Genomic DNA, 7,500 nt, shown 5'->3' with positions numbered 1-7,500 from the left:
CACACACACACAACACACACACACACACACACACACACACACATACACACACACACACACACACACTATTTTTCAATATTTGCTTTCTTCTCTCTCGATTTGCCTTTCTCTCTCTTTCACCTTGGAAACATGTCATCGTAACACCATCTTTGAAATCCGGAGACACAGACGAGATTTATATCTATTGTCCTGTTACCATACTCCCTATACTGTCTAAAGTTATTGAAAAAATTGTAGCATACCAATAACATTTCGGGAGATCAATGACTAACTATCCAAAACACATGGTTTCAGATAGGGATAGAACCTAATCAGTCAAAATTGGCGACAAAATTGGTATAACAAATAAAGGTCAAATTCAGAAAATTAAAAAATGACAAAATTTTGCTGCGCAACGCCAATAAATATAACGGCATTACCCCACGCAAGACATGTAAACTCGCTCTATGTCAAAAGATCACGTACCGACATAGGGGCGCGACAGACACTAACACGTGGAGCTACTCAGAACACGAATACATTAAAAAGGAAATTAAAGGAACGTCTCTTAAATCATCACTGACATCAGGTTTCAAAATATGGGAACAGGCAAGACTCGTATATATTATCATTAATTCTAGGTGTATCTTGTATGTGTATGCACTACAAAATCCCTCTTTATGTAATAAAAATAATCTTTCTAACAAATGGAATAAAGTATTTTGAATTTGAATTCTCTCTCTCTCTCTCTCTCTCTCTCTCTCTCTCTCTCTCTCTCTCCTTTTCTCTCCTCTCTCTCTTTCTCCCCTCTCTTTCTCTCCTCTCCCCCCCCTCCCTCTCTCTCTCTCTCCTCCCCCTCCCTCTCTCTCTCTCTCCTTCCCTCCCTCCTTTCCCCCTCCTTCCCTCCCCCCTCTCTCCGTCATCCTCCATTTTCTTTTTCAGCCGAGGAAATTATGTGTCAGAGATCTTAAAAGATGCAATGCTTGGCTTATCTCAGTATTCTCTTTCATATGAAAGACGTTCTACATTCACGATCCAGCATGTATATAACAACTTTCTATTTTATTTCTTTCCCTTTTCCTATATAACGACTGCAGTCGAATATACTTACTACTAACTTACCTAAAAAGAGTGTTTAGACCCAATCTTGAAACTTTGTACAGAAAGAGACTAAACTCCATTTGAGTTATAAAAGCAGCTTCGCAGGAGTGCAAGAAACTTTTCCGGCGTGTCAGCAGTCGTAGCGATATTCTGGAGCTGGGAAAAGTTTTGCCAGACATCCTCAAACATTTATGGACATAGCTACTGGAAAATACTATATGGCGGCCGTTCCCAACATTCACCACGCGAACGAAAATGTGTTTTTCCTATAGAAATATGTATATCTCTCTATTACCTATTGTCTGTCTGTTATCTGTCTATTATCTATATCTATCAATATGTCCATCTATCTATATCTATCTCTTATCTATCAATATATCTATCATCTGTCAATCTATCGTCTATCTATCAATCTGTCTATCATCTATCTATCAATCTGTTTATATATACAAGCTGTGTTCTAAAAAGTGAATTCAGTCCATAAACAGTAAAATCGTTTTTCCTTGAGAGAATTCACATTGCAAAATCCGTATCAGATTTACCTGACATTTTATCTAGCATGTTCAATTTTGTATGTTTATTTTAGGATTCCTTATGGAACACTGCATATTAGCTAAGATACACTGTCTACTCGTGGCAACCAAAGGCTACCTTGGACTGCACACGACCCCACAAACTCTACGGGTTATGCACCCCCGACTTCACTACTTCAACTATGAAAATGGCGAAGTTCCGGCATTTTGTGAACAATAGATCTATGACAGTATATGATACAGACAGGCAAACTCACGTGGCAAGGGACAGGCTAGATTATGTAATAGGAAGGGATCTTGTGCAAGGAAACGTCAGAAGCATGCTTGCAACAGAGCTAATCATTGACCACTTTGCAACAGTAACGAGATACACTGTTGATATTACTCAGTCTGCAAAATCAAAGAGGCTTAACATTTCTATTCCTCCTTACCTTGAGCACCACTTTAAGTCACGTATCTGTGACTGGTATAATGATTACACAGTAACAAGTGTTGATAAATTTTCCATGGACATGACAGTGGTCACCGATTACTACAACACCTAGGTGTGTTCAAAGAAAACCTTCAAGAACAACAACTCACAACGTTCCAAACAACCTAAGTGGGTCGGTGACCCTACATTATTAAGGGAACAAAAGCGAGTCCAGGAGCTTTATGATATCTACAAGCAGGACAATACCCGTGACAAACTTATTCAATTTCTTAAGGCTAACAAAAACCTACGGGAATTAAAAACTCATTTCAGAAATGAACACTGAACAGTTCCTACAAGGCATTAACAATAACACCTCAATGTCGGAGGTCTAGAAAAAAAATCGACTTTCAGGCAAATCAACTAATACCCCGCAGTTCCATAGTCCTCTTGCACAAGCAGATATGCTCCTTAGTCAATGGGCTGGAGCGTCCAAATTGTGCTCACTTCCCACAAATATTCAGGATCACCTTAGTCAGTCTAAAATTGGACGCAAATTTGCCATTGAGATTGAATGTTCTGATACCGACCCCTCAGACTTTGCTGAGATCACTGAGTGGGAACTGAACAATGCACTGATCAAAAGAAAAGCGTCTGCCCCAGGTGAGGATGGAATTACCTATAGTGTCCTCTGCCTTATAGCTCAGGTACCTGGTAATCCCCTTTTGCATCTATACAGGTTAAGTTTGTCACAAGGTATTCTGCCTGGCCCCTGGACACGCAGTCTAATCATCCCTATACCGAAATCAAACACTGATAAATACCGACCAATTTCATTGATCTCATGTGTATGCAAAGTTCTAGAAAGGATAATTTTGAACAGACTCAGGTACAGGTTACAAGGTAAATTATCTCACAGATTGTGCGGATTTCTATCGGGACGTAGCACACAACATTGCTTTGCAGAGTACTTTTCACACTCTAATCCAGGGAAGCACACTGCTTTTCTTGACCTGAAGTCAGCTTTTGACATTGCAAACAGAGAAGTTATCCCAGAAGAATTGGTAAGCTTTGGAATCCGGGGCAAGCTATTGAACTGGATTAGAAGGTATCTTTCGAGAAGATCTGCAAGTGTCCTGCTCAGGGGAGTGAGGGAAGTGGCGTCCAAGTTCAAAAGATTGTGAAGTTCCACTTCACAATCTTTTGAACTTGGGACGCCACAGGGAGGAGTACTCAGCCCTATGCTGTTCAATGTCCTCATGCACAAGCTGGTGGCAGATATCCCACTTGGGGATGGTGAATCCATGATATGCTATGCTGATGACATATGTGTCAGAGCATCATCACAGGAGAAGATGCAAATAATTCTCGACAAAATCACAACAAAGGCTCATGAGTGTGGATTAGTCCTCTCCCCTGAGAAAACAATGGCTCTCAACCCATGCATCATACCCCCACCCACTTTTCGCATAGGTGACCAGGAGCTTGACATATGCCATAAGTATAAATATCTCGGGGTGAACGTAAATGATGCAGACCTGGTCCTTTCTCTAAAGAAGAGACTCTGGGAGAGATTGAAACCGTTGAAAGTTCTTGTCGGAAGAGAACGTGGAATCAATTTTAAGCTAGCTAGACTGTTTTCCTTGGCTTTTATAAGATCAGTTGTAGACTACCATGCACTGCACTTGTTGCAGTGTAAGGAATCAGAAATAAATAGCTTGGAGGTAGTGCAAAATGAAACTATTATGATTATCCTCGGTACCCCGAGAACAGCAAGGATAGTGAACATGAGATCAGAATTAAACTTACCATTCATTTCTGATAGAGTAATATTTATTTCCACCATATTTATGGTCAAAGCTCTGAGGGAACCCTCATATCTCTCAGATTTCCAAAAACAACTGCAACATAAAATCAGCAAGCATACGTGACTAATCACACACACGCGCACCCTCTGATACACAAAATCTCCATGAACACTATAAAACCAAATGTTCCAATTAGTAAAGTACCAAAATGTCGATCCATTCCACCATGGAAGAATTCAACATTGATCGTGTACCTTACATGTCTACCACAAAAAAAGCAGTGTGCATAACTGTGTGCTGAAACAAATTGCGCTAGCAACGGTAAAGGAACACACAGAATCTATGGGTGATGATGCATATGAGTATTACGCCGATGGATCCGTACAGTCTGGATACAAAGCTGGTTGTGCTTGCGCTGTATACAAAAATGGCTTACTATAACATCAAGTTAATATAAGAATACAAAACTGGGCCAGCACTACACAAACGGATCTGGAGGTATACTCCTCGCAACGGAATTTTTAATGTCTCGGGGCTCTGGAGTAGTTTTCTGAGACTCTCAAAGTGCTCTTCGGACCCTAAATTCTTTCAAAACAGATGACGATGAGGAAATTGTGAGTTGTATTAAGCGTAACGTAACTTATGCAGCAGAGCGTAATTTCAACATTCAATTTGTATGGATACCATCTCATGTTGGCATACGCAAGCACGACCACGTAGACAAACTGGCGAAAGAAGCCTGCAGCAAGGATACTGTGAACATAGATCTTGGGATGTCTCTAGCTAGGGTTGCACATATATTGGAAAGTTCTCATAAGGAAGAAGTAGTAGATCTGATTAACACTCAAAGGCCTGAAAGCTGTACCATAAGGCACTACGATCAGTATAGAGATAGCAAGCCTTCCTATGGGCGGCACCGAAGTCAAACCAGACGGTGTGACGTAGTTATTGCCAGAATACATTTAGGTTACAGAATGTACTGGCAACTGCACGGTGCAAAAAGTGCAGATGAATCTAGATGTAGACTGTGTAACGAAGAAAACAAGCGAACGCTTGAGCACTATAACTCGGAATGTCATGTGATACAACCTTTCAAACCACCTAACATGAGGTATAAAGAGCTATGTGAATATTTCATTTCTCCTGATGCATTGGACTACTATACTATACCCTAAATTTACTATGTAATAACTACCGTAAACAAAGAACAGTGTTATCTAAACACAGTGGCAAAGGCATATGAAAGTATTATTTTTGTATGATGTATGATTTATATTTCTATTTTACCATGTACAATTACAGTAGTTACAGACTACTGTACTATGTCAGATATATGTAAAACTGTAATCATGATTGCCTACGCCTGAGAGATAGCCAGGGTGGTAAATAAACTTACTTAACTTAACTCAAATCTATCGATATCCTACGTTTACATTTTTCTCACGTTGCAATGTCTGCTATTTTGTTTGGCTTTCCTTCTTTCTCTCTGTTGATTTATATATATAATATATATATATATATATATATATATATATATATATATATATATATATATAATTATATATATATAATTATATATATATATATATATATATATATATATATATATATATATATATATATATGTATATGTAATTTTTTTTTTTTTACGGTAGGTTCATGTCTGAGCCGCCGTGGTCACAGCATGATACCTAATTGTAGTTTTCATGTTGTGATGATATTGGAGTGAGTACGTGGTAGGGTCCCCAGTTCCTTTCCGCGGAATGTAAACATATACATGCTTATAAATGCATATATATATATATATATATATATATATATATATATATATATATATATATATATATATATATACACACACACACACACACACACACAACACACACACACACACACACACACACACACACATATATATATATATATATATATCAGTATAAGAATACTCATATGTTCGTATACATGCCTTTATCTATGACAGTATATGATGCAGACAGGCAAACTCACGTGGCAAGGGACAGGCTAGATTATGTAATAGGAAGGGATCTTGTACAAGGAAACGTCAGAAGCATGCTTGCAACAGAGCTAATCATTGACCACTTTGCAACAGTAACGAGATACACTGTTGATATTACTCAGTCTGCAAAATCAAAGAGGCTTAACATTTCTATTCCTCCTTACCTTGAGCACCACTTTAAGTCACGTATCTGTGACTGGTATAATGATTACACAGTAACAAGTGTTGATAAATTTTCCATGGACATGACAGTGGTCACCGATTACTACAACACCTAGGTGTGTTCAAAGAAAACCTTCAAGAACAACAACTCACAACGTTCCAAACAACCTAAGTGGGTCGGTGACCCTACATTATTAAGGGAACAAAAGCGAGTCCAGGAGCTTTATGATATCTACAAGCAGGACAATACCCGTGACAAACTTATTCAATTTCTTAAGGCTAACAAAAACCTACGGGAATTAAAAACTCATTTCAGAAATGAACACTGAACAGTTCCTACAAGGCATTAACAATAACACCTCAATGTCGGAGGTCTAGAAAAAAAATCGACTTTCAGGCAAATCAACTAATACCCCGCAGTTCCATAGTCCTCTTGCACAAGCAGATATGCTCCTTAGTCAATGGGCTGGAGCGTCCAAATTGTGCTCACTTCCCACAAATATTCAGGATCACCTTAGTCAGTCTAAAATTGGACGCAAATTTGCCATTGAGATTGAATGTTCTGATACCGACCCCTCAGACTTTGCTGAGATCACTGAGTGGGAACTGAACAATGCACTGATCAAAAGAAAAGCGTCTGCCCCAGGTGAGGATGGAATTACCTATAGTGTCCTCTGCCTTATAGCTCAGGTACCTGGTAATCCCCTTTTGCATCTATACAGGTTAAGTTTGTCACAAGGTATTCTGCCTGGCCCCTGGACACGCAGTCTAATCATCCCTATACCGAAATCAAACACTGATAAATACCGACCAATTTCATTGATCTCATGTGTATGCAAAGTTCTAGAAAGGATAATTTTGAACAGACTCAGGTACAGGTTACAAGGTAAATTATCTCACAGATTGTGCGGATTTCTATCGGGACGTAGCACACAACATTGCTTTGCAGAGTACTTTTCACACTCTAATCCAGGGAAGCACACTGCTTTTCTTGACCTGAAGTCAGCTTTTGACATTGCAAACAGAGAAGTTATCCCAGAAGAATTGGTAAGCTTTGGAATCCGGGGCAAGCTATTGAACTGGATTAGAAGGTATCTTTCGAGCAGATCTGCAAGTGTCCTGCTCAGGGGAGTGAGAAGTGGCGTCCCAAGTTCAAAAGATTGTGAAGTTCCACTTCACAATCTTTTGAACTTGGGACGCCACAGGGAGGAGTACTCAGCCCTATGCTGTTCAATGTCCTCATGCACAAGCTGGTGGCAGATATCCCACTTGGGGATGGTGAATCCATGATATGCTATGCTGATGACATATGTGTCAGAGCATCATCACAGGAGAAGATGCAAATAATTCTCGACAAAATCACAACAAAGGCTCATGAGTGTGGATTAGTCCTCTCCCCTGAGAAAACAATGGCTCTCAACCCGTGCATCATACCCCCACCCACTTTTCGCATAGGTGACCAGGAGCTTGACATATGCCATAAGTATA

Source organism: Penaeus monodon, chromosome 4 (genome assembly GCF_015228065.2).
Source record: "Penaeus monodon isolate SGIC_2016 chromosome 4, NSTDA_Pmon_1, whole genome shotgun sequence".
NCBI classification, from domain to species: Eukaryota; Metazoa; Arthropoda; class Malacostraca; order Decapoda; family Penaeidae; genus Penaeus; species Penaeus monodon.
This window is presented reverse-complemented; position numbering follows the sequence as displayed.